At 43.4% G+C, this 25,024-nt stretch overlaps 26 non-coding genes across 26 annotated transcripts; 20 read left to right on the top strand and 6 right to left on the bottom strand.

Moving 5' to 3' along the window:
* The first annotated feature begins 252 nt into the window (after positions 1-252).
* On the top strand, positions 253-334 carry TRNAS-GCU (transfer RNA serine (anticodon GCU)). The gene has a single exon. It is a non-coding gene; the product is annotated as a tRNA-Ser (tRNA).
* Positions 335-880: 546 nt separating this feature from the next.
* On the top strand, positions 881-952 carry TRNAT-CGU (transfer RNA threonine (anticodon CGU)). The gene has a single exon. It is a non-coding gene; the product is annotated as a tRNA-Thr (tRNA).
* A 1,488-nt stretch (positions 953-2,440) lies between these two features.
* TRNAI-UAU (transfer RNA isoleucine (anticodon UAU)) lies at positions 2,441-2,535 on the bottom strand. The gene is made up of 2 exons: positions 2,498-2,535; positions 2,441-2,476 (listed from the first exon to the last, which is right to left on the bottom strand). It is a non-coding gene; the product is annotated as a tRNA-Ile (tRNA).
* A 480-nt stretch (positions 2,536-3,015) lies between these two features.
* TRNAS-GCU (transfer RNA serine (anticodon GCU)) lies at positions 3,016-3,092 on the top strand. Its single transcript has one exon. It is a non-coding gene; the product is annotated as a tRNA-Ser (tRNA).
* Positions 3,093-4,309: 1,217 nt separating this feature from the next.
* TRNAS-GCU (transfer RNA serine (anticodon GCU)) lies at positions 4,310-4,391 on the top strand. Its single transcript has one exon. It is a non-coding gene; the product is annotated as a tRNA-Ser (tRNA).
* Positions 4,392-4,937: 546 nt separating this feature from the next.
* On the top strand, positions 4,938-5,009 carry TRNAT-CGU (transfer RNA threonine (anticodon CGU)). The gene has a single exon. It is a non-coding gene; the product is annotated as a tRNA-Thr (tRNA).
* Positions 5,010-6,497: 1,488 nt separating this feature from the next.
* Positions 6,498-6,592, bottom strand: TRNAI-UAU (transfer RNA isoleucine (anticodon UAU)). Its single transcript has 2 exons — positions 6,555-6,592; positions 6,498-6,533 (listed from the first exon to the last, which is right to left on the bottom strand). It is a non-coding gene; the product is annotated as a tRNA-Ile (tRNA).
* Positions 6,593-7,614: 1,022 nt separating this feature from the next.
* On the top strand, positions 7,615-7,686 carry TRNAT-UGU (transfer RNA threonine (anticodon UGU)). The gene has a single exon. It is a non-coding gene; the product is annotated as a tRNA-Thr (tRNA).
* Positions 7,687-8,373: 687 nt separating this feature from the next.
* Positions 8,374-8,455, top strand: TRNAS-GCU (transfer RNA serine (anticodon GCU)). Its single transcript has one exon. It is a non-coding gene; the product is annotated as a tRNA-Ser (tRNA).
* A 546-nt stretch (positions 8,456-9,001) lies between these two features.
* On the top strand, positions 9,002-9,073 carry TRNAT-CGU (transfer RNA threonine (anticodon CGU)). Its single transcript has one exon. It is a non-coding gene; the product is annotated as a tRNA-Thr (tRNA).
* A 1,488-nt stretch (positions 9,074-10,561) lies between these two features.
* TRNAI-UAU (transfer RNA isoleucine (anticodon UAU)) lies at positions 10,562-10,656 on the bottom strand. The gene is made up of 2 exons: positions 10,619-10,656; positions 10,562-10,597 (listed from the first exon to the last, which is right to left on the bottom strand). It is a non-coding gene; the product is annotated as a tRNA-Ile (tRNA).
* Positions 10,657-11,136: 480 nt separating this feature from the next.
* Positions 11,137-11,213, top strand: TRNAS-GCU (transfer RNA serine (anticodon GCU)). The gene has a single exon. It is a non-coding gene; the product is annotated as a tRNA-Ser (tRNA).
* A 1,834-nt stretch (positions 11,214-13,047) lies between these two features.
* On the top strand, positions 13,048-13,119 carry TRNAT-CGU (transfer RNA threonine (anticodon CGU)). The gene has a single exon. It is a non-coding gene; the product is annotated as a tRNA-Thr (tRNA).
* A 1,488-nt stretch (positions 13,120-14,607) lies between these two features.
* On the bottom strand, positions 14,608-14,702 carry TRNAI-UAU (transfer RNA isoleucine (anticodon UAU)). Its single transcript has 2 exons — positions 14,665-14,702; positions 14,608-14,643 (listed from the first exon to the last, which is right to left on the bottom strand). It is a non-coding gene; the product is annotated as a tRNA-Ile (tRNA).
* A 480-nt stretch (positions 14,703-15,182) lies between these two features.
* On the top strand, positions 15,183-15,259 carry TRNAS-GCU (transfer RNA serine (anticodon GCU)). The gene has a single exon. It is a non-coding gene; the product is annotated as a tRNA-Ser (tRNA).
* A 465-nt stretch (positions 15,260-15,724) lies between these two features.
* On the top strand, positions 15,725-15,796 carry TRNAT-UGU (transfer RNA threonine (anticodon UGU)). Its single transcript has one exon. It is a non-coding gene; the product is annotated as a tRNA-Thr (tRNA).
* A 687-nt stretch (positions 15,797-16,483) lies between these two features.
* On the top strand, positions 16,484-16,565 carry TRNAS-GCU (transfer RNA serine (anticodon GCU)). Its single transcript has one exon. It is a non-coding gene; the product is annotated as a tRNA-Ser (tRNA).
* A 546-nt stretch (positions 16,566-17,111) lies between these two features.
* TRNAT-CGU (transfer RNA threonine (anticodon CGU)) lies at positions 17,112-17,183 on the top strand. The gene has a single exon. It is a non-coding gene; the product is annotated as a tRNA-Thr (tRNA).
* Positions 17,184-18,671: 1,488 nt separating this feature from the next.
* TRNAI-UAU (transfer RNA isoleucine (anticodon UAU)) lies at positions 18,672-18,766 on the bottom strand. The gene is made up of 2 exons: positions 18,729-18,766; positions 18,672-18,707 (listed from the first exon to the last, which is right to left on the bottom strand). It is a non-coding gene; the product is annotated as a tRNA-Ile (tRNA).
* A 1,022-nt stretch (positions 18,767-19,788) lies between these two features.
* On the top strand, positions 19,789-19,860 carry TRNAT-UGU (transfer RNA threonine (anticodon UGU)). Its single transcript has one exon. It is a non-coding gene; the product is annotated as a tRNA-Thr (tRNA).
* A 687-nt stretch (positions 19,861-20,547) lies between these two features.
* On the top strand, positions 20,548-20,629 carry TRNAS-GCU (transfer RNA serine (anticodon GCU)). The gene has a single exon. It is a non-coding gene; the product is annotated as a tRNA-Ser (tRNA).
* A 546-nt stretch (positions 20,630-21,175) lies between these two features.
* Positions 21,176-21,247, top strand: TRNAT-CGU (transfer RNA threonine (anticodon CGU)). Its single transcript has one exon. It is a non-coding gene; the product is annotated as a tRNA-Thr (tRNA).
* Positions 21,248-22,735: 1,488 nt separating this feature from the next.
* TRNAI-UAU (transfer RNA isoleucine (anticodon UAU)) lies at positions 22,736-22,830 on the bottom strand. Its single transcript has 2 exons — positions 22,793-22,830; positions 22,736-22,771 (listed from the first exon to the last, which is right to left on the bottom strand). It is a non-coding gene; the product is annotated as a tRNA-Ile (tRNA).
* Positions 22,831-23,310: 480 nt separating this feature from the next.
* On the top strand, positions 23,311-23,387 carry TRNAS-GCU (transfer RNA serine (anticodon GCU)). Its single transcript has one exon. It is a non-coding gene; the product is annotated as a tRNA-Ser (tRNA).
* A 465-nt stretch (positions 23,388-23,852) lies between these two features.
* TRNAT-UGU (transfer RNA threonine (anticodon UGU)) lies at positions 23,853-23,924 on the top strand. Its single transcript has one exon. It is a non-coding gene; the product is annotated as a tRNA-Thr (tRNA).
* A 687-nt stretch (positions 23,925-24,611) lies between these two features.
* On the top strand, positions 24,612-24,693 carry TRNAS-GCU (transfer RNA serine (anticodon GCU)). The gene has a single exon. It is a non-coding gene; the product is annotated as a tRNA-Ser (tRNA).
* Positions 24,694-25,024: the final 331 nt, after the last annotated feature.

The raw sequence follows: 25,024 nt of genomic DNA, 5'->3' as shown, positions 1-25,024 counted from the left end.
TTACTACTAATGGTGTGCCATACGGAAGCTCAAGCACCTTCCTCTGGATTAGTGTTGTGAACCCTCCAGGAGCTCTTGTTATATTTTTCTGAACTTCAACTTGATGTGTTTATCTATCAATGGCCGGGTAAGGAAGAACGAGTCAACGATCTTGTTTCTACTATGACAAACATGATCTATTTTTCACTGACTTTGCACCACCATTGTTTTATCTCTTCTTTAAGCATGGGACTCGAGCACCGTTCCCAAACAGACGAGGTGGCCGAGTGGTTAAGGCGATGGTCTGCTAATCCATTGTGCTCTGCACGCGTGGGTTCGAATCCCACCTTCGTCGTATTTTTTCTTTATAGTCTGCATTTAAACATAGACCAAAGTCTTTCAACCTCCCTGTGAAAGACAGGAATGAGTACAGATATGGAAATAGAGATGTAAAAATAAGTTCATTGGTGCAGGCGGAGAATGAAATTAGTCAAAGACTTTCCTCGTAGGTTTCCATTCTTTACTATTATAGGAGCCAAAATCAGCGCAGTTAGTAAACTCCCAAGCTTACATCCCAAATTCTTTTTTCTTTTAGTTGTCTGCCTTTTACATGTTCCTTTTGCCATCATTCTGACCTGCTATCTAAACTCATGAACCTGTTCAGCATCCTACTCAATACATACATACCCGTAAAAGTACATACTCAAACGCATACCGACAATGTATCACCAACATAAGCACACACGCTTTCGCAAATCAGATGTATGATGACGTACTGAACACATGCAGAGATATACAGCCATTTTTACACAACCAGAAATTCATATACCTGGAGATCTACCTAGGTAAAACCCATGGTTTCTTTGCACTTTCTGTTGTTGGCTGTGAGCAAGCAGCAAGTGGCCTTGTAGCTCAGTGGCAGAGCACTGGTCTCGTAAACCAGGGGTCATGAGTTCAAACCTCATCAGGGCCTCGGGCGGATTATTTTCAAAAAGCACGGGGAAGAGAAGCCAGAGTTGCACCATCTACAGAGAACCTTTTATGACGGGATGCATCCTCATAATTGAAGTCTTCCACAGAAGGAGTGAAATAGAGTTCGAGAGGAAGGCCTAATGTTTTCAGGCAAAGACTGACAAAAACCTTGCAATGTCGCATGTAGCTGCTTTGGTGAAAAGACTGTTCAAGTTCACAATGCAACGGAGGGGTGTTCCCCATCTCCATACAATCATCTCTTTGATAATGTAAACGTGCCAGGCGTGTTGAAAGACAAAGACAGACACAACCGCACATACCAGTTGAAGAAAGACAGCCAGCAAACACATTTGTATAGAGGTAAGCAAGCCTCAATTAGAGATGTGAGTCCCTCCGTTTCTGCGGGAGTCCACAAGTTTAATAAAAAATGAACACATATCTTTCATGTTCTAATGATTACCAATCTTTCTGATTAGCTCTGCATAGCTCCAATAGCTATGTGTGTGTGTGTGTGTGTATGTGCCCATGTGTGTAGGGGAAGGGGTCGGTAGATGTGTTCACGCAGAGCAAGTTGCATACATCGCCAACAGCCATTCTCTCCTGCTCCTGTGCATCCAGTTCGGAAGCGAACCCACCCAATTGTTCTATATGTCTGCTACCCTGACCGCATTCACACATCATTGGCTATTAGTATGCAGCTTGTGGGCGCTGTCAATGGGATATAAGCACCATTCCCCATGTCTGCAATAGCTAGACCAGATTCTGAGGTATGATGAGCAGGGGTCCAGGCACTTCGCCTGACGAACGCCGGGCTTAGCCCTGCCGGGCCTAGCCCTGAGGGGCCTAACTGGGCATGGCCCTGTGTAAGGTAGGGTGAGCAGGGGACCACTTGCAACTAACCTTCGGCACCAATCAGGCATGGAGAGGTCTGTGCAAATGCCCAGCCCTTTAGCAATCTCGATCTGCAAAACCTTCAACTCCTAATTCTCATGGCTCCCAGAAGCCCTAGCCCATATGCAAATGAGGCGAGTTCCTATCAGCATCCTTGTTCTGCTTGATTTTATCAAAGTGACTGCCTGATTAGTGAAAGGGTATTTATTCTCAGCGGTTTGCTTCAAAGGCGATAATGCAGTAAATAGACAACATTATTCTTTGTAAGTTGATATTGTCTCCTGGATCCTACTCCAGTAACCCTTTTTCTACCTTTACAAATGTCTTCCGTAAGTGGTGCTCAGCAGAAAATGGAGTATAATAACAGTTGACATTTTTTATTTTCTGTTCTATTTTCAAAAACCCTCCGTAGCTGTATTTAAAGCGCAAACACCCCATAAATAACTTGCAATGAGTATTCCATGTCTAAAAGGCAGAGGAGCTGTCATACAACATTAACTGACAATCAAGGAAACCTTGAGGTGAACCAAAAAATGTCCAGAACATTTATTGGTTCAATAATTCAGTTTTGAGGTGAATTAGTAAAAAGTTCCAAAGTTGCTCCAGGTGAGGCTTGAACTCACAACCTCGGCATTGCTCACTGCATGTACTGCTGTATAAGTACCGCGCGCTAACCGATTGCGCCACTGGAGCTGCTGTGTTTTGGTTTTCGACATGAAACTACACCCACAAACACACACACAAGTGTACAAAAGCACCCACAAGCTCTGGCATTGTCTTTTTAGCTGACACCAAATTATGGGTGCCTTGTAGTGCCCATATTGTGCCACTGGAGCTTACCTTTTAGCCTGATATACACTTTGCCACTGATGTTCAGCCAATGGTGCAGTCAAATGTCCCTTCTACATTTTTGTCATGCTGCAGGCAGTGCCACTGGAGCCAGCATGATGCTCTTCCTCATATTCAACACGTGTCAATTGAAACACCTCCCAATGTCATCTTGGCGATGCCTATAAACACCCCAGGACTTTGATGAATTTTTCTCAACAGCAAGTGAGGCAGTTTTCCTGCAAACGGCTGGATGTACCTCAACAAGGAACGCATTGTGGTTCTATTTTGAAGATGTTTGTGTTATTACCTGTAAAGACTTGAATGCCTAACATAATCCCTGTAGACGAGGTGGCCGAGTGGTTAAGGCGATGGACTGCTAATCTACTGTACACGCGTGGTTTCGAATCCCACCTTTGTCGATTTTAACTTTTGAAATCTTTTTTAAACATCTGCATTGCTCTAAGCACCATTGCCATTGGCTTTCAAAGAACATACAGACAAAAGTGAAAATATGCATGTTAGTTGATTAAGAAGGACACAAACAAGGTTGTCGTGTTACTGGCAGGAATGCAATCTGCTGTGCTTGACTACCCTTTGAGCCAGAATCCGGATAGAAATTTAAAAAAGCAAAGGTAATATCCATATTGTCTCTCTGCTGCCATGTACATGTTTTTTTCAACTTTCACGCATCACATCTCCTCATTAGTCACCCTAAAATTGCACGGAATACGCACAAATTAGCTGCTCCTCAAAAAATCGGCCAGAAAAAAACAGGTCAAATCACAATCATATACATACATTCTCACACACCCTTCAAATATGTCTACCCAGTAAACATCATGTTGTGTGCTCGTTGTGTTGCTGTTATGCGTCGTAACCTGAGGGGCTCTGTAGCTCAGTGGCAGAGCACTGGTCTTGTAAACCGTGAGTTCGATCCTCATCAGGGCCTCCAAATGGTAATTTTCTTGAACATTGTTGAATAGGAACTGATATTGCACATTGTACCTGTGCAACCTTTTACCAATGGATTCGGGCCTATAACAAAGCCACAAGCGCAAGGTGTCTGAATAGTCTGTGGGGAAGGTCGGCTTTCTGGACCTAATTTCTTCAAGAAAAAGACCTTGATAATCTTGTGATGACAGATGCAGATGATCACGGTGAAGCCCTTACTCTATTGAACAGTACAGCGGTTCTGGGTTGCACGCCTTTCTCTATTTTCAGGGACGTTGATGTGGCAAAATTTAATTGGAAAAGGGTTATTGCCATCACTCACTATTTAAATTCAATGACATCACAGGAAGCAGCAGCATCTGAACTTTGATCTTGGCTGGAAACGTTGAATGATGCCAAACACTGGGAAACTGGAGCTTGCGTTATGCTGGTTTTACTACTAATGGTGTGCCATACGGAAGCTCAAGCACCTTCCTCTGGATTAGTGTTGTGAACCCTCCAGGAGCTCTTGTTATATTTTTCTGAACTTCAACTTGATGTGTTTATCTATCAATGGCCGGGTAAGGAAGAACGAGTCAACGATCTTGTTTCTATTATGACAAACATGATCTATTTTTCACTGACTTTGCACCACCATTGTTTTATCTCTTCTTTAAGCATGGGATTCGAGCACCGTTCCCAAACAGACGAGGTGGCCGAGTGGTTAAGGCGATGGACTGCTAATCCATTGTGCTCTGCACGCGTGGGTTCGAATCCCACCTTCGTCGTATTTTTTCTTTATAGTCTGCATTTAAACATAGACCAAAGTCTTTCAACCTCCCTGTGAAAGACAGGAATGAGTACAGATATGGAAATAGAGATGTAAAAATAAGTTCATTGGTGCAGGCGGAGAATGAAATTAGTCAAAGACTTTCCTCGTAGGTTTCCATTCTTTACTATTATAGGAGCCAAAATCAGCGCAGTTAGTAAACTCCCAAGCTTACATCCCAAATTCTTTTTTCTTTTAGTTGTCTGCCTTTTACATGTTCCTTTTGCCATCATTCTGACCTGCTATCTAAACTCATGAACCTGTTCAGCATCCTACTCAATACATACATACCCGTAAAAGTACATACTCAAACGCATACCGACAATGTATCACCAACATAAGCACACACGCTTTCGCAAATCAGATGTATGATGACGTACTGAACACATGCAGAGATATACAGCCATTTTTACACAACCAGAAATTCATATACCTGGAGATCTACCTAGGTAAAACCCATGGTTTCTTTGCACTTTCTGTTGTTGGCTGTGAGCAAGCAGCAGGTGGCTTTGTAGCTCAGTGGCAGAGCACTGGTCTCGTAAACCAGGGGTCATGAGTTCAAACCTCATCAGGGCCTCGGGCGGATTATTTTCAAAAAGCACGGGGAAGAGAAGCCAGAGTTGCACCATCTACAGAGAACCTTTTATGACGGGATGCATCCTCATAATTGAAGTCTTCCACAGAAGGAGTGAAATAGAGTTCGAGAGGAAGGCCTAATGTTTTCAGGCAAAGACTGACAAAAACCTTGCAATGTCGCATGTAGCTGCTTTGGTGAAAAGACTGTTCAAGTTCACAATGCAACGGAGGGGTGTTCCCCATCTCCATACAATCATCTCTTTGATAATGTAAACGTGCCAGGCGTGTTGAAAGACAAAGACAGACACAACCGCACATACCAGTTGAAGAAAGACAGCCAGCAAACACATTTGTATAGAGGTAAGCAAGCCTCAATTAGAGATGTGAGTCCCTCCGTTTCTGCGGGAGTCCACAAGTTTAATAAAAAATGAACACATATCTTTCATGTTCTAATGATTACCAATCTTTCTGATTAGCTCTGCATAGCTCCAATGGCTATGTGTGTGTGTGTGTGTGTATGTGCCCGTGTGTGTAGGGGAAGGGGTCGGTAGATGTGTTCACGCAGAGCAAGTTGCATACATCGCCAACAGCCATTCTCTCCTGCTCCTGTGCATCCAGTTCGGAAGCGAACCCACCCAATTGTTCTATATGTCTGCTACCCTGACCGCATTCACACATCATTGGCTATTAGTATGCAGCTTGTGGGCGCTGTCAATGGGATATAAGCACCATTCCCCATGTCTGCAATAGCTAGACCAGATTCTGAGGTATGATGAGCAGGGGTCCAGGCACTTCGCCTGACAAACGCCGGGCTTAGCCCTGCCGGGCCTAGCCCTGAGGGGCCTAACTGGGCATGGCCCTGTGTAAGGTAGGGTGAGCAGGGGACCACTTGCAACTAACCTTCGGCACCAATCAGGCATGGAGAGGTCTGTGCAAATGCCCAGCCCTTTAGCAATCTCGATCTGCAAAACCTTCAACTCCTAATTCTCATGGCTCCCAGAAGCCCTAGCCCATATGCAAATGAGGCGAGTTCCTATCAGCATCCTTGTTCTGCTTGATTTTATCAAAGTGACTGCCTGATTAGTGAAAGGGTATTTATTCTCAGAGGTTTGCTTCAAAGGCGATAATGCAGTAAATAGACAACATTATTCTTTGTAAGTTGATATTGTCTCCTGGATCCTACTCCAGTAACCCTTTTTCTACCTTTACAAATGTCTTCCGTAAGTGGTGCTCAGCAGAAAATGGAGTATAATAACAGTTGACATTTTTTATTTTCTGTTCTATTTTCAAAAACCCTCCGTAGCTGTATTTAAAGCGCAAACACCCCATAAATAACTTGCAATGAGTATTCCACGTCTAAAAGGCAGAGGAGCTGTCATACAACATTAACTGACAATCAAGGAAACCTTGAGGTGAACCAAAAAATGTCCAGAACATTTATTGGTTCAATAATTCAGTTTTGAGGTGAATTAGTAAAAAGTTCCAAAGTTGCTCCAGGTGAGGCTTGAACTCACAACCTCGGCATTGCTCACTGCATGTACTGCTGTATAAGTACCGCGCGCTAACCGATTGCGCCACTGGAGCTGCTGTGTTTTGGTTTTCGACATGAAACTACACCCACAAACACACACACAAGTGTACAAAAGCACCCACAAGCTCTGGCATTGTCTTTTTAGCTGACACCAAATTATGGGTGCCTTGTAGTGCCCATATTGTGCCACTGGAGCTTACCTTTTAGCCTGATATACACTTTGCCACTGATGTTCAGCCAATGGTGCAGTCAAATGTCCCTTCTACATTTTTGTCATGCTGCAGGCAGTGCCACTGGAGCCAGCATGATGCTCTTCCTCATATTCAACACGTGTCAATTGAAACACCTCCCAATGTCATCTTGGCGATGCCTATAAACACCCCAGGACTTTGATGAATTTTTCTCAACAGCAAGTGAGGCAGTTTTCCTGCAAACGGCTGGATGTACCTCAACAAGGAACGCATTGTGGTTCTATTTTGAAGATGTTTGTGTTATTACCTGTAAAGACTTGAATGCCTAACATAATCCCTGTAGACGAGGTGGCCGAGTGGTTAAGGCGATGGACTGCTAATCTGCTGTACACGCGTGGTTTCGAATCCCACCTTTGTCGATTTTAACTTTTGAAATCTTTTTTAAACATCTGCATTGCTCTAAGCACCATTGCCATTGGCTTTCAAAGAACATACAGACAAAAGTGAAAATATGCATGTTAGTTGATTAAGAAGGACACAAACAAGGTTGTCGTGTTACTGGCAGGAATGCAATCTGCTGTGCTTGACTACCCTTTGAGCCAGAATCCGGATAGAAATTTAAAAAAGCAAAGGTAATATCCATATTGTCTCTCTGCTGCCATGTACATGTTTTTTTCAACTTTCACGCATCACATCTCCTCATTAGTCACCCTAAAATTGCACGGAATACGCACAAATTAGCTGCTCCTCAAAAAATCGGCCAGAAAAAAACAGGTCAAATCACAATCATATACATACATTCTCACACACCCTTCAAATATGTCTACCCAGTAAACATCATGTTGTGTGCTCGTTGTGTTGCTGTTATGCGTCATAACCTGAGGGGCTCTGTAGCTCAGTGGCAGAGCACTGGTCTTGTAAACCAGGGGTCGTGAGTTCGATCCTCATCAGGGCCTCCAAATGGTAATTTTCTTGAACATTGTTGAATAGGAACTGATATTGCACATTGTACCTGTGCAACCTTTTACCAATGGATTCGGGCCTATAACAAAGCCACAAGCGCAAGGTGTCTGAATAGTCTGTGGGGAAGGTCGGCTTTCTGGACCTAATTTCTTCAAGAAAAAGACCTTGATAATCTTGTGATGACAGATGCAGATGATCACGGTGAAGCCCTTACTCTATTGAACAGTACAGCGGTTCTGGGTTGCACGCCTTTCTCTATTTTCAGGGACGTTGATGTGGCAAAATTTAATTGGAAAAGGGTTATTGCCATCACTCACTATTTAAATTCAATGACATCACAGGAAGCAGCAGCATCTGAACTTTGATCTTGGCTGGAAACGTTGAATGATGCCAAACACTGGGAAACTGGAGCTTGCGTTATGCTGGTTTTACTACTAATGGTGTGCCATACGGAAGCTCAAGCACCTTCCTCTGGATTAGTGTTGTGAACCCTCCAGGAGCTCTTGTTATATTTTTCTGAACTTCAACTTGATGTGTTTATCTATCAATGGCCGGGTAAGGAAGAACGAGTCAACGATCTTGTTTCTACTATGACAAACATGATCTATTTTTCACTGACTTTGCACCACCATTGTTTTATCTCTTCTTTAAGCATGGGACTCGAGCACCCTTCCCAAACAGACGAGGTGGCCGAGTGGTTAAGGCGATGGTCTGCTAATCCATTGTGCTCTGCACGCGTGGGTTCGAATCCCACCTTCGTCGTATTTTTTCTTTATAGTCTGCATTTAAACATAGACCAAAGTCTTTCAACCTCCCTGTGAAAGACAGGAATGAGTACAGATATGGAAATAGAGATGTAAAAATAAGTTCATTGGTGCAGGCGGAGAATGAAATTAGTCAAAGACTTTCCTCGTAGGTTTCCATTCTTTACTATTATAGGAGCCAAAATCAGCGCAGTTAGTAAACTCCCAAGCTTACATCCCAAATTCTTTTTTCTTTTAGTTGTCTGCCTTTTACATGTTCCTTTTGCCATCATTCTGACCTGCTATCTAAACTCATGAACCTGTTCAGCATCCTACTCAATACATACATACCCGTAAAAGTACATACTCAAACGCATACCGACAATGTATCACCAACATAAGCACACACGCTTTCGCAAATCAGATGTATGATGACGTACTGAACACATGCAGAGATATACAGCCATTTTTACACAACCAGAAATTCATATACCTGGAGATCTACCTAGGTAAAACCCATGGTTTCTTTGCACTTTCTGTTGTTGGCTGTGAGCAAGCAGCAAGTGGCCTTGTAGCTCAGTGGCAGAGCACTGGTCTCGTAAACCAGGGGTCATGAGTTCAAACCTCATCAGGGCCTCGGGCGGATTATTTTCAAAAAGCACGGGGAAGAGAAGCCAGAGTTGCACCATCTACAGAGAACCTTTTATGACGGGATGCATCCTCATAATTGAAGTCTTCCACAGAAGGAGTGAAATAGAGTTCGAGAGGAAGGCCTAATGTTTTCAGGCAAAGACTGACAAAAACCTTGCAATGTCGCATGTAGCTGCTTTGGTGAAAAGACTGTTCAAGTTCACAATGCAACGGAGGGGTGTTCCCCATCTCCATACAATCATCTCTTTGATAATGTAAACGTGCCAGGCGTGTTGAAAGACAAAGACAGACACAACCGCACATACCAGTTGAAGAAAGACAGCCAGCAAACACATTTGTATAGAGGTAAGCAAGCCTCAATTAGAGATGTGAGTCCCTCCGTTTCTGCGGGAGTCCACAAGTTTAATAAAAAATGAACACATATCTTTCATGTTCTAATGATTACCAATCTTTCTGATTAGCTCTGCATAGCTCCAATAGCTATGTGTGTGTGTGTGTGTGTATGTGCCCGTGTGTGTAGGGGAAGGGGTCGGTAGATGTGTTCACGCAGAGCAAGTTGCATACATCGCCAACAGCCATTCTCTCCTGCTCCTGTGCATCCAGTTCGGAAGCGAACCCACCCAATTGTTCTATATGTCTGCTACCCTGACCGCATTCACACATCATTGGCTATTAGTATGCAGCTTGTGGGCGCTGTCAATGGGATATAAGCACCATTCCCCATGTCTGCAATAGCTAGACCAGATTCTGAGGTATGATGAGCAGGGGTCCAGGCACTTCGCCTGACGAACGCCGGGCTTAGCCCTGCCGGGCCTAGCCCTGAGGGGCCTAACTGGGCATGGCCCTGTGTAAGGTAGGGTGAGCAGGGGACCACTTGCAACTAACCTTCGGCACCAATCAGGCATGGAGAGGTCTGTGCAAATGCCCAGCCCTTTAGCAATCTCGATCTGCAAAACCTTCAACTCCTAATTCTCATGGCTCCCAGAAGCCCTAGCCCATATGCAAATGAGGCGAGTTCCTATCAGCATCCTTGTTCTGCTTGATTTTATCAAAGTGACTGCCTGATTAGTGAAAGGGTATTTATTCTCAGAGGTTTGCTTCAAAGGCGATAATGCAGTAAATAGACAACATTATTCTTTGTAAGTTGATATTGTCTCCTGGATCCTACTCCAGTAACCCTTTTTCTACCTTTACAAATGTCTTCCGTAAGTGGTGCTCAGCAGAAAATGGAGTATAATAACAGTTGACATTTTTTATTTTCTGTTCTATTTTCAAAAACCCTCCGTAGCTGTATTTAAAGCGCAAACACCCCATAAATAACTTGCAATGAGTATTCCATGTCTAAAAGGCAGAGGAGCTGTCATACAACATTAACTGACAATCAAGGAAACCTTGAGGTGAACCAAAAAATGTCCAGAACATTTATTGGTTCAATAATTCAGTTTTGAGGTGAATTAGTAAAAAGTTCCAAAGTTGCTCCAGGTGAGGCTTGAACTCACAACCTCGGCATTGCTCACTGCATGTACTGCTGTATAAGTACCGCGCGCTAACCGATTGCGCCACTGGAGCTGCTGTGTTTTGGTTTTCGACATGAAACTACACCCACAAACACACACACAAGTGTACAAAAGCACCCACAAGCTCTGGCATTGTCTTTTTAGCTGACACCAAATTATGGGTGCCTTGTAGTGCCCATATTGTGCCACTGGAGCTTACCTTTTAGCCTGATATACACTTTGCCACTGATGTTCAGCCAATGGTGCAGTCAAATGTCCCTTCTACATTTTTGTCATGCTGCAGGCAGTGCCACTGGAGCCAGCATGATGCTCTTCCTCATATTCAACACGTGTCAATTGAAACACCTCCCAATGTCATCTTGGCGATGCCTATAAACACCCCAGGACTTTGATGAATTTTTCTCAACAGCAAGTGAGGCAGTTTTCCTGCAAACGGCTGGATGTACCTCAACAAGGAACGCATTGTGGTTCTATTTTGAAGATGTTTGTGTTATTACCTGTAAAGACTTGAATGCCTAACATAATCCCTGTAGACGAGGTGGCCGAGTGGTTAAGGCGATGGACTGCTAATCTACTGTACACGCGTGGTTTCGAATCCCACCTTTGTCGATTTTAACTTTTGAAATCTTTTTTAAACATCTGCATTGCTCTAAGCACCATTGCCATTGGCTTTCAAAGAACATACAGACAAAAGTGAAAATATGCATGTTAGTTGATTAAGAAGGACACAAACAAGGTTGTCGTGTTACTGGCAGGAATGCAATCTGCTGTGCTTGACTACCCTTTGAGCCAGAATCCGGATAGAAATTTAAAAAAGCAAAGGTAATATCCATATTGTCTCTCTGCTGCCATGTACATGTTTTTTTCAACTTTCACGCATCACATCTCCTCATTAGTCACCCTAAAATTGCACGGAATACGCACAAATTAGCTGCTCCTCAAAAAATCGGCCAGAAAAAAACAGGTCAAATCACAATCATATACATACATTCTCACACACCCTTCAAATATGTCTACCCAGTAAACATCATGTTGTGTGCTCGTTGTGTTGCTGTTATGCGTCGTAACCTGAGGGGCTCTGTAGCTCAGTGGCAGAGCACTGGTCTTGTAAACCGTGAGTTCGATCCTCATCAGGGCCTCCAAATGGTAATTTTCTTGAACATTGTTGAATAGGAACTGATATTGCACATTGTACCTGTGCAACCTTTTACCAATGGATTCGGGCCTATAACAAAGCCACAAGCGCAAGGTGTCTGAATAGTCTGTGGGGAAGGTCGGCTTTCTGGACCTAATTTCTTCAAGAAAAAGACCTTGATAATCTTGTGATGACAGATGCAGATGATCACGGTGAAGCCCTTACTCTATTGAACAGTACAGCGGTTCTGGGTTGCACACCTTTCTCTATTTTCAGGGACGTTGATGTGGCAAAATTTAATTGGAAAAGGGTTATTGCCATCACTCACTATTTAAATTCAATGACATCACAGGAAGCAGCAGCATCTGAACTTTGATCTTGGCTGGAAACGTTGAATGATGCCAAACACTGGGAAACTGGAGCTTGCGTTATGCTGGTTTTACTACTAATGGTGTGCCATACGGAAGCTCAAGCACCTTCCTCTGGATTAGTGTTGTGAACCCTCCAGGAGCTCTTGTTATATTTTTCTGAACTTCAACTTGATGTGTTTATCTATCAATGGCCGGGTAAGGAAGAACGAGTCAACGATCTTGTTTCTATTATGACAAACATGATCTATTTTTCACTGACTTTGCACCACCATTGTTTTATCTCTTCTTTAAGCATGGGATTCGAGCACCGTTCCCAAACAGACGAGGTGGCCGAGTGGGACTGCTAATCCATTGTGCTCTGCACGCGTGGGTTCGAATCCCACCTTCGTCGTATTTTTTCTTTATAGTCTGCATTTAAACATAGACCAAAGTCTTTCAACCTCCCTGTGAAAGACAGGAATGAGTACAGATATGGAAATAGAGATGTAAAAATAAGTTCATTGGTGCAGGCGGAGAATGAAATTAGTCAAAGACTTTCCTCGTAGGTTTCCATTCTTTACTATTATAGGAGCCAAAATCAGCGCAGTTAGTAAACTCCCAAGCTTACATCCCAAATTCTTTTTTCTTTTAGTTGTCTGCCTTTTACATGTTCCTTTTGCCATCATTCTGACCTGCTATCTAAACTCATGAACCTGTTCAGCATCCTACTCAATACATACATACCCGTAAAAGTACATACTCAAACGCATACCGACAATGTATCACCAACATAAGCACACACGCTTTCGCAAATCAGATGTATGATGACGTACTGAACACATGCAGAGATATACAGCCATTTTTACACAACCAGAAATTCATATACCTGGAGATCTACCTAGGTAAAACCCATGGTTTCTTTGCACTTTCCGTTGTTGGCTGTGAGCAAGCAGCAGGTGGCTTTGTAGCTCAGTGGCAGAGCACTGGTCTCGTAAACCAGGGGTCATGAGTTCAAACCTCATCAGGGCCTCGGGCGGATTATTTTCAAAAAGCACGGGGAAGAGAAGCCAGAGTTGCACCATCTACAGAGAACCTTTTATGACGGGATGCATCCTCATAATTGAAGTCTTCCACAGAAGGAGTGAAATAGAGTTCGAGAGGAAGGCCTAATGTTTTCAGGCAAAGACTGACAAAAACCTTGCAATGTCGCATGTAGCTGCTTTGGTGAAAAGACTGTTCAAGTTCACAATGCAACGGAGGGGTGTTCCCCATCTCCATACAATCATCTCTTTGATAATGTAAACGTGCCAGGCGTGTTGAAAGACAAAGACAGACACAACCGCACATACCAGTTGAAGAAAGACAGCCAGCAAACACATTTGTATAGAGGTAAGCAAGCCTCAATTAGAGATGTGAGTCCCTCCGTTTCTGCGGGAGTCCACAAGTTTAATAAAAAATGAACACATATCTTTCATGTTCTAATGATTACCAATCTTTCTGATTAGCTCTGCATAGCTCCAATGGCTATGTGTGTGTGTGTGTGTGTATGTGCCCGTGTGTGTAGGGGAAGGGGTCGGTAGATGTGTTCACGCAGAGCAAGTTGCATACATCGCCAACAGCCATTCTCTCCTGCTCCTGTGCATCCAGTTCGGAAGCGAACCCACCCAATTGTTCTATATGTCTGCTACCCTGACCGCATTCACACATCATTGGCTATTAGTATGCAGCTTGTGGGCGCTGTCAATGGGATATAAGCACCATTCCCCATGTCTGCAATAGCTAGACCAGATTCTGAGGTATGATGAGCAGGGGTCCAGGCACTTCGCCTGACAAACGCCGGGCTTAGCCCTGCCGGGCCTAGCCCTGAGGGGCCTAACTGGGCATGGCCCTGTGTAAGGTAGGGTGAGCAGGGGACCACTTGCAACTAACCTTCGGCACCAATCAGGCATGGAGAGGTCTGTGCAAATGCCCAGCCCTTTAGCAATCTCGATCTGCAAAACCTTCAACTCCTAATTCTCATGGCTCCCAGAAGCCCTAGCCCATATGCAAATGAGGCGAGTTCCTATCAGCATCCTTGTTCTGCTTGATTTTATCAAAGTGACTGCCTGATTAGTGAAAGGGTATTTATTCTCAGAGGTTTGCTTCAAAGGCGATAATGCAGTAAATAGACAACATTATTCTTTGTAAGTTGATATTGTCTCCTGGATCCTACTCCAGTAACCCTTTTTCTACCTTTACAAATGTCTTCCGTAAGTGGTGCTCAGCAGAAAATGGAGTATAATAACAGTTGACATTTTTTATTTTCTGTTCTATTTTCAAAAACCCTCCGTAGCTGTATTTAAAGCGCAAACACCCCATAAATAACTTGCAATGAGTATTCCACGTCTAAAAGGCAGAGGAGCTGTCATACAACATTAACTGACAATCAAGGAAACCTTGAGGTGAACCAAAAAATGTCCAGAACATTTATTGGTTCAATAATTCAGTTTTGAGGTGAATTAGTAAAAAGTTCCAAAGTTGCTCCAGGTGAGGCTTGAACTCACAACCTCGGCATTGCTCACTGCATGTACTGCTGTATAAGTACCGCGCGCTAACCGATTGCGCCACTGGAGCTGCTGTGTTTTGGTTTTCGACATGAAACTACACCCACAAACACACACACAAGTGTACAAAAGCACCCACAAGCTCTGGCATTGTCTTTTTAGCTGACACCAAATTATGGGTGCCTTGTAGTGCCCATATTGTGCCACTGGAGCTTACCTTTTAGCCTGATATACACTTTGCCACTGATGTTCAGCCAATGGTGCAGTCAAATGTCCCTTCTACATTTTTGTCATGCTGCAGGCAGTGCCACTGGAGCCAGCATGATGCTCTTCCTCATATTCAACACGTGTCAATTGAAACACCTCCCAATGTCATCTTGGCGATGCCTATAAACACCCCAGGACTTTGATGAATTTTTCTCAACAGCAAGTGAGGCAGTTTTCCTGCAAACGGCTGGATGTACCTCAACAAGGAACGCATTGTGGTTCTATTTTGAAGATGTTTGTGTTATTACCTGTAAAGACTTGAATGCCTAACATAATCCCTGTAGACGAGGTGGCCGAGTGGTTAAGGCGATGGACTGCTAATCTACTGTACACGCGTGGTTTCGAATCCCACCTTTGTCGATTTTAACTTTTGAAATCTTTTTTAAACATCTGCATTGCTCTAAGCACCATTGCCATTGGCTTTCAAAGAACATACAGACAAAAGTGAAAATATGCATGTTAGTTGATTAAGAAGGACACAAACAAGGTTGTCGTGTTACTGGCAGGAATGCAATCTGCTGTGCTTGACTACCCTTTGAGCCAGAATCCGGATAGAAATTTAAAAAAGCAAAGGTAATATCCATATTGTCTCTCTGCTGCCATGTACATGTTTTTTGCAACTTTCACGCATCACATCTCCTCATTAGTCACCCTAAAATTGCACGGAATACGCACAAATTAGCTGCTCCTCAAAAAATCGGCCAGAAAAAAACAGGTCAAATCACAATCATATACATACATTCTCACACACCCTTCAAATATGTCTACCCAGTAAACATCATGTTGTGTGCTCGTTGTGTTGCTGTTATGCGTCGTAACCTGAGGGGCTCTGTAGCTCAGTGGCAGAGCACTGGTCTTGTAAACCAGGTGTCGTGAGTTCGATCCTCATCAGGGCCTCCAAATGGTAATTTTCTTGAACATTGTTGAATAGGAACTGATATTGCACATTGTACCTGTGCAACCTTTTACCAATGGATTCGGGCCTATAACAAAGCCACAAGCGCAAGGTGTCTGAATAGTCTGTGGGGAAGGTCGGCTTTCTGGACCTAATTTCTTCAAGAAAAAGACCTTGATAATCTTGTGATGACAGATGCAGATGATCACGGTGAAGCCCTTACTCTATTGAACAGTACAGCGGTTCTGGGTTGCACGCCTTTCTCTATTTTCAGGGACGTTGATGTGGCAAAATTTAATTGGAAAAGGGTTATTGCCATCACTCACTATTTAAATTCAATGACATCACAGGAAGCAGCAGCATCTGAACTTTGATCTTGGCTGGAAACGTTGAATGATGCCAAACACTGGGAAACTGGAGCTTGCGTTATGCTGGTTTTACTACTAATGGTGTGCCATACGGAAGCTCAAGCACCTTCCTCTGGATTAGTGTTGTGAACCCTCCAGGAGCTCTTGTTATATTTTTCTGAACTTCAACTTGATGTGTTTATCTATCGATGGCCGGGTAAGGAAGAACGAGTCAACGATCTTGTTTCTATTATGACAAACATGATCTATTTTTCACTGACTTTGCACCACCATTGTTTTATCTCTTCTTTTAGCATGGGATTCGAGCACCGTTCCCAAACAGACGAGGTGGCCGACTGGTTAAGGCGATGGACTGCTAATCCATTGTGCTCTGCACGCGTGGGTTCGAATCCCGCCTTCGTCATATTTTTTCTTTATAGTCTGCATTTAAACATAGACCAAAGTCTTTCAACCTCCCTGTGAAAGACAGGAATGAGTACAGATATGGAAATAGAGATGTAAAAATAAGTTCATTGGTGCAGGCGGAGAATGAAATTAGTCAAAGACTTTCCTCGTAGGTTTCCATTCTTTACTATTATAGGAGCCAAAATCAGCGCAGTTAGTAAACTCCCAAGCTTACATCCCAAATTCTTTTTTCTTTTAGTTGTCTGCCTTTTACATGTTCCTTTTGCCATCATTCTGACCTGCTATCTAAACTCATGAACCTGTTCAGCATCCTACTCAATACATACATACCCGTAAAAGTACATACTCAAACGCATACCGACAATGTATCACCAACATAAGCACACACGCTTTCGCAAATCAGATGTATGATGACGTACTGAACACATGCAGAGATATACCGCCATTTTTACACAACCAGAAATTCATATACCTGGAGATCTACCTAGGTAAAACCCATGGTTTCTTTGCACTTTCTGTTGTTGGCTGTGAGCAAGCAGCAGGTGGCCTTGTAGCTCAGTGGCAGAGCACTGGTCTCGTAAACCAGTGGTCATGAGTTCAAACCTCATCAGGGCCTCGGGCGGATTATTTTCAAAAAGCACGGGGAAGAGAAGCCAGAGTTGCACCATCTACAGAGAACCTTTTATGACGGGATGCATCCTCATAATTGAAGTCTTCCACAGAAGGAGTGAAATAGAGTTCGAGAGGAAGGCCTAATGTTTTCAGGCAAAGACTGACAAAAACCTTGCAATGTCGCATGTAGCTGCTTTGGTGAAAAGACTGTTCAAGTTCACAATGCAACGGAGGGGTGTTCCCCATCTCCATACAATCATCTCTTTGATAATGTAAACGTGCCAGGCGTGTTGAAAGACAAAGACAGACACAACCGCACATACCAGTTGAAGAAAGACAGCCAGCAAACACATTTGTATAGAGGTAAGCAAGCCTCAATTAGAGATGTGAGTCCCTCCGTTTCTGCGGGAGTCCACAAGTTTAATAAAAAATGAACACATATCTTTCATGTTCTAATGATTACCAATCTTTCTGATTAGCTCTGCATAGCTCCAATGGCTATGTGTGTGTGTGTGTGTGTATGTGCCCGTGTGTGTAGGGGAAGGGGTCGGTAGATGTGTTCACGCAGAGCAAGTTGCATACATCGCCAACAGCCATTCTCTCCTGCTCCTGTGCATCCAGTTCGGAAGCGAACCCACCCAATTGTTCTATATGTCTGCTACCCTGACCGCATTCACACATCATTGGCTATTAGTATGCAGCTTGTGGGCGCTGTCAATGGGATATAAGCACCATTCCCCATGTCTGCAATAGCTAGACCAGATTCTGAGGTATGATGAGCAGGGGTCCAGGCATTTCGCCTGACAAACGCCGGGCTTAGCCCTGCCGGGCCTAGCCCTGAGGGGCCTAACTGGGCATGGCCCTGTGTAAGGTAGGGTGAGCAGGGGACCACTTGCAACTAACCTTCGGCACCAATCAGGCATGGAGAGGTCTGTGCAAATGCCCAGCCCTTTAGCAATCTCGATCTGCAAAACCTTCAACTCCTAATTCTCATGGCTCCCAGAAGCCCTAGCCCATATGCAAATGAGGCGAGTTCCTATCAGCATCCTTGTTCTGCTTGATTTTATCAAAGTGACTGCCTGATTAGTGAAAGGGTATTTATTCTCAGAGGTTTGCTTCAAAGGCGATAATGCAGTAAATAGACAACATTATTCTTTGTAAGTTGATATTGTCTCCTGGATCCTACTCCAGTAACCCTTTTTCTACCTTTACAAATGTCTTCCGTAAGTGGTGCTCAGCAGAAAATGGAGTATAATAACAGTTGACATTTTTTATTTTCTGTTCTATTTTCAAAAACCCTCCGTAGCTGTATTTAAAGCGCAAACACCCCATAAATAACTTGCAATGAGTATTCCATGTCTAAAAGGCAGAGGAGCTGTCATACAACATTAACTGACAATCAAGGAAACCTTGAGGTGAACCAAAAAATGTCCAGAACATTTATTGGTTCAATAATTCAGTTTTGAGGTGAATTAGTAAAAAGTTCCAAAGTTGCTCCAGGTGAGGCTTGAACTCACAACCTCGGCATTGCTCACTGCATGTACTGCTGTATAAGTACCGCACGCTAACCGATTGCGCCACTGGAGCTGCTGTGTTTTGGTTTTCGACATGAAACTACACCCACAAACACACACACAAGTGTACAAAAGCACCCACAAGCTCTGGCATTGTCTTTTTAGCTGACACCAAATTATGGGTGCCTTGTAGTGCCCATATTGTGCCACTGGAGCTTACCTTTTAGCCTGATATACACTTTGCCACTGATGTTCAGCCAATGGTGCAGTCAAATGTCCCTTCTACATTTTTGTCATGCTGCAGGCAGTGCCACTGGAGCCAGCATGATGCTCTTCCTCATATTCAACACGTGTCAATTGAAACACCTCCCAATGTCATCTTGGCGATGCCTATAAACACCCCAGGACTTTGATGAATTTTTCTCAACAGCAAGTGAGGCAGTTTTCCTGCAAACGGCTGGATGTACCTCAACAAGGAACGCATTGTGGTTCTATTTTGAAGATGTTTGTGTTATTACCTGTAAAGACTTGAATGCCTAACATAATCCCTGTAGACGAGGTGGCCGAGTGGTTAAGGCGATGGACTGCTAATCTGCTGTACACGCGTGGTTTCGAATCCCACCTTTGTCGATTTTAACTTTTGAAATCTTTTTTAAACATCTGCATTGCTCTAAGCACCATTGCCATTGGCTTTCAAAGAACATACAGACAAAAGTGAAAATATGCATGTTAGTTGATTAAGAAGGACACAAACAAGGTTGTCGTGTTACTGGCAGGAATGCAATCTGCTGTGCTTGACTACCCTTTGAGCCAGAATCCGGATAGAAATTTAAAAAAGCAAAGGTAATATCCATATTGTCTCTCTGCTGCCATGTACATGTTTTTTTCAACTTTCACGCATCACATCTCCTCATTAGTCACCCTAAAATTGCACGGAATACGCACAAATTAGCTGCTCCTCAAAAAATCGGCCAGAAAAAAACAGGTCAAATCACAATCATATACATACATTCTCACACACCCTTCAAATATGTCTACCCAGTAAACATCATGTTGTGTGCTCGTTGTGTTGCTGTTATGCGACGTAACCTGAGGGGCTCTGTAGCTCAGTGGCAGAGCACTGGTCTTGTAAACCAGGGGTCGTGAGTTCGATCCTCATCAGGGCCTCCAAATGGTAATTTTCTTGAACATTGTTGAATAGGAACTGATATTGCACATTGTACCTGTGCAACCTTTTACCAATGGATTCGGGCCTATAACAAAGCCACAAGCGCAAGGTGTCTGAATAGTCTGTGGGGAAGGTCGGCTTTCTGGACCTAATTTCTTCAAGAAAAAGACCTTGATAATCTTGTGATGACAGATGCAGATGATCACGGTGAAGCCCTTACTCTATTGAACAGTACAGCGGTTCTGGGTTGCACGCCTTTCTCTATTTTCAGGGACGTTGATGTGGCAAAATTTAATTGGAAAAGGGTTATTGCCATCACTCACTATTTAAATTCAATGACATCACAGGAAGCAGCAGCATCTGAACTTTGATCTTGGCTGGAAACGTTGAATGATGCCAAACACTGGGAAACGGGAGCTTGCGTTATGCTGGTTTTACTACTAATGGTGTGCCATACGGAAGCTCAAGCACCTTCCTCTGGATTAGTGTTGTGAACCCTCCAGGAGCTCTTGTTATATTTTTCTGAACTTCAATTTGATGTGTTTATCTATCGATGGCCGGGTAAGGAAGATCGAGTCAACGATCTTGTTTCTATTATGACAAACATGATCTATTTTTCACTGACTTTGCACCACCATTGTTTTATCTCTTCTTTAAGCATGGGATTCGAGCACCGTTCCCAAACAGACGAGGTGGCCGAGTGGTTAAGGCGATGGACTGCTAATCCATTGTGCTCTGCACGCGTGGGTTCGAATCCCACCTTCGTCGTATTTTTTCTTTATAGTCTGCATTTAAACATAGACCAAAGTCTTTCAACCTCCCTGTGAAAGACAGGAATGAGTACAGATATGGAAATAGAGATGTAAAAATAAGTTCATTGGTGCAGGCGGAGAATGAAATTAGTCAAAGACTTTCCTCGTAGGTTTCCATTCTTTACTATTATAGGAGCCAAAATCAGCGCAGTTAGTAAACTCCCAAGCTTACATCCCAAATTCTTTTTTCTTTTAGTTGTCTGCCTTTTACATGTTCCTTTTGCCATCATTCTGACCTGCTATCTAAACTCATGAACCTGTTCAGCATCCTACTCAATACATACATACCCGTAAAAGTACATACTCAAACGCATACCGACAATGTATCACCAACATAAGCACACACGCTTTCGCAAATCAGATGTATGATGACGTACTGAACACATGCAGAGATATACAGCCATTTTTACACAACCAGAAATTCATATACCTGGAGATCTACCTAGGTAAAACCCATGGTTTCTTTGCACTTTCTGTTGTTGGCTGTGAGCAAGCAGCAGGTGGCCTTGTAGCTCAGTGGCAGAGCACTGGTCTCGTAAACCAGGGGTCATGAGTTCAAACCTCATCAGGGCCTCGGGCGGATTATTTTCAAAAAGCACGGGGAAGAGAAGCCAGAGTTGCACCATCTACAGAGAACCTTTTATGACGGGATGCATCCTCATAATTGAAGTCTTCCACAGAAGGAGTGAAATAGAGTTCGAGAGGAAGGCCTAATGTTTTCAGGCAAAGACTGACAAAAACCTTGCAATGTCGCATGTAGCTGCTTTGGTGAAAAGACTGTTCAAGTTCACAATGCAACGGAGGGGTGTTCCCCATCTCCATACAATCATCTCTTTGATAATGTAAACGTGCCAGGCGTGTTGAAAGACAAAGACAGACACAACCGCACATACCAGTTGAAGAAAGACAGCCAGCAAACACATTTGTATAGAGGTAAGCAAGCCTCAATTAGAGATGTGAGTCCCTCCGTTTCTGCGGGAGTCCACAAGTTTAATAAAAAATGAACACATATCTTTCATGTTCTAATGATTACCAATCTTTCTGATTAGCTCTGCATAGCTCCAATGGCTATGTGTGTGTGTGTGTGTGTATGTGCCCGTGTGTGTAGGGGAAGGGGTCGGTAGATGTGTTCACGCAGAGCAAGTTGCATACATCGCCAACAGCCATTCTCTCCTGCTCCTGTGCATCCAGTTCGGAAGCGAACCCACCCAATTGTTCTATATGTCTGCTACCCTGACCGCATTCACACATCATTGGCTATTAGTATGCAGCTTGTGGGCGCTGTCAATGGGATATAAGCACCATTCCCCATGTCTGCAATAGCTAGACCAGATTCTGAGGTATGATGAGCAGGGGTCCAGGCATTTCGCCTGACAAACGCCGGGCTTAGCCCTGCCGGGCCTAGCCCTGAGGGGCCTAACTGGGCATGGCCCTGTGTAAGGTAGGGTGAGCAGGGGACCACTTGCAACTAACCTTCGGCACCAATCAGGCATGGAGAGGTCTGTGCAAATGCCCAGCCCTTTAGCAATCTCGATCTGCAAAACCTTCAACTCCTAATTCTCATGGCTCCCAGAAGCCCTAGCCCATATGCAAATGAGGCGAGTTCCTATCAGCATCCTTGTTCTGCTTGATTTTATCAAAGTGACTGCCTGATTAGTGAAAGGGTATTTATTCTCAGAGGTTTGCTTCAAAGGCGATAATGCAGTAAATAGACAACATTATTCTTTGTAAGTTGATATTGTCTCCTGGATCCTACTCCAGTAACCCTTTTTCTACCTTTACAAATGTCTTCCGTAAGTGGTGCTCAGCAGAAAATGGAGTATAATAACAGTTGACATTTTTTATTTTCTGTTCTATTTTCAAAAACCCTCCGTAGCTGTATTTAAAGCGCAAACACCCCATAAATAACTTGCAATGAGTATTCCATGTCTAAAAGGCAGAGGAGCTGTCATACAACATTAACTGACAATCAAGGAAACCTTGAGGTGAACCAAAAAATGTCCAGAACATTTATTGGTTCAATAATTCAGTTTTGAGGTGAATTAGTAAAAAGTTCCAAAGTTGCTCCAGGTGAGGCTTGAACTCACAACCTCGGCATTGCTCACTGCATGTACTGCTGTATAAGTACCGCGCGCTAACCGATTGCGCCACTGGAGCTGCTGTGTTTTGGTTTTCGACATGAAACTACACCCACAAACACACACACAAGTGTACAAAAGCACCCACAAGCTCTGGCATTGTCTTTTTAGCTGACACCAAATTATGGGTGCCTTGTAGTGCCCATATTGTGCCACTGGAGCTTACCTTTTAGCCTGATATACACTTTGCCACTGATGTTCAGCCAATGGTGCAGTCAAATGTCCCTTCTACATTTTTGTCATGCTGCAGGCAGTGCCACTGGAGCCAGCATGATGCTCTTCCTCATATTCAACACGTGTCAATTGAAACACCTCCCAATGTCATCTTGGCGATGCCTATAAACACCCCAGGACTTTGATGAATTTTTCTCAACAGCAAGTGAGGCAGTTTTCCTGCAAACGGCTGGATGTACCTCAACAAGGAACGCATTGTGGTTCTATTTTGAAGATGTTTGTGTTATTACCTGTAAAGACTTGAATGCCTAACATAATCCCTGTAGACGAGGTGGCCGAGTGGTTAAGGCGATGGACTGCTAATCTACTGTACACGCGTGGTTTCGAATCCCACCTTTGTCGATTTTAACTTTTGAAATCTTTTTTAAACATCTGCATTGCTCTAAGCACCATTGCCATTGGCTTTCAAAGAACATACAGACAAAAGTGAAAATATGCATGTTAGTTGATTAAGAAGGACACAAACAAGGTTGTCGTGTTACTGGCAGGAATGCAATCTGCTGTGCTTGACTACCCTTTGAGCCAGAATCCGGATAGAAATTTAAAAAAGCAAAGGTAATATCCATATTGTCTCTCTGCTGCCATGTACATGTTTTTTGCAACTTTCACGCATCACATCTCCTCATTAGTCACCCTAAAATTGCACGGAATACGCACAAATTAGCTGCTCCTCAAAAAATCGGCCAGAAAAAAACAGGTCAAATCACAATCATATACATACATTCTCACACACCCTTCAAATATGTCTACCCAGTAAACATCATGTTGTGTGCTCGTTGTGTTGCTGTTATGCGTCGTAACCTGAGGGGCTCTGTAGCTCAGTGGCAGAGCACTGGTCTTGTAAACCAGGTGTCGTGAGTTCGATCCTCATCAGGGCCTCCAAATGGTAATTTTCTTGAACATTGTTGAATAGGAACTGATATTGCACATTGTACCTGTGCAACCTTTTACCAATGGATTCGGGCCTATAACAAAGCCACAAGCGCAAGGTGTCTGAATAGTCTGTGGGGAAGGTCGGCTTTCTGGACCTAATTTCTTCAAGAAAAAGACCTTGATAATCTTGTGATGACAGATGCAGATGATCACGGTGAAGCCCTTACTCTATTGAACAGTACAGCGGTTCTGGGTTGCACGCCTTTCTCTATTTTCAGGGACGTTGATGTGGCAAAATTTAATTGGAAAAGGGTTATTGCCATCACTCACTATTTAAATTCAATGACATCACAGGAAGCAGCAGCATCTGAACTTTGATCTTGGCTGGAAACGTTGAATGATGCCAAACACTGGGAAACTGGAGCTTGCGTTATGCTGGTTTTACTACTAATGGTGTGCCATACGGAAGCTCAAGCACCTTCCTCTGGATTAGTGTTGTGAACCCTCCAGGAGCTCTTGTTATATTTTTCTGAACTTCAACTTGATGTGTTTATCTATCGATGGCCGGGTAAGGAAGAACGAGTCAACGATCTTGTTTCTATTATGACAAACATGATCTATTTTTCACTGACTTTGCACCACCATTGTTTTATCTCTTCTTTTAGCATGGGATTCGAGCACCGTTCCCAAACAGACGAGGTGGCCGACTGGTTAAGGCGATGGACTGCTAATCCATTGTGCTCTGCACGCGTGGGTTCGAATCCCGCCTTCGTCATATTTTTTCTTTATAGTCTGCATTTAAACATAGACCAAAGTCTTTCAACCTCCCTGTGAAAGACAGGAATGAGTACAGATATGGAAATAGAGATGTAAAAATAAGTTCATTGGTGCAGGCGGAGAATGAAATTAGTCAAAGACTTTCCTCGTAGGTTTCCATTCTTTACTATTATAGGAGCCAAAATCAGCGCAGTTAGTAAACTCCCAAGCTTACATCCCAAATTCTTTTTTCTTTTAGTTGTCTGCCTTTTACATGTTCCTTTTGCCATCATTCTGACCTGCTATCTAAACTCATGAACCTGTTCAGCATCCTACTCAATACATACATA

This window comes from Ambystoma mexicanum, chromosome 13 (assembly GCF_040938575.1).
Source record: "Ambystoma mexicanum isolate Mex_15411 chromosome 13, UKY_AmexF1_1, whole genome shotgun sequence".
Taxonomy (NCBI): domain Eukaryota; kingdom Metazoa; phylum Chordata; class Amphibia; order Caudata; family Ambystomatidae; genus Ambystoma; species Ambystoma mexicanum.
This window is presented reverse-complemented; position numbering and strand designations above follow the sequence as displayed.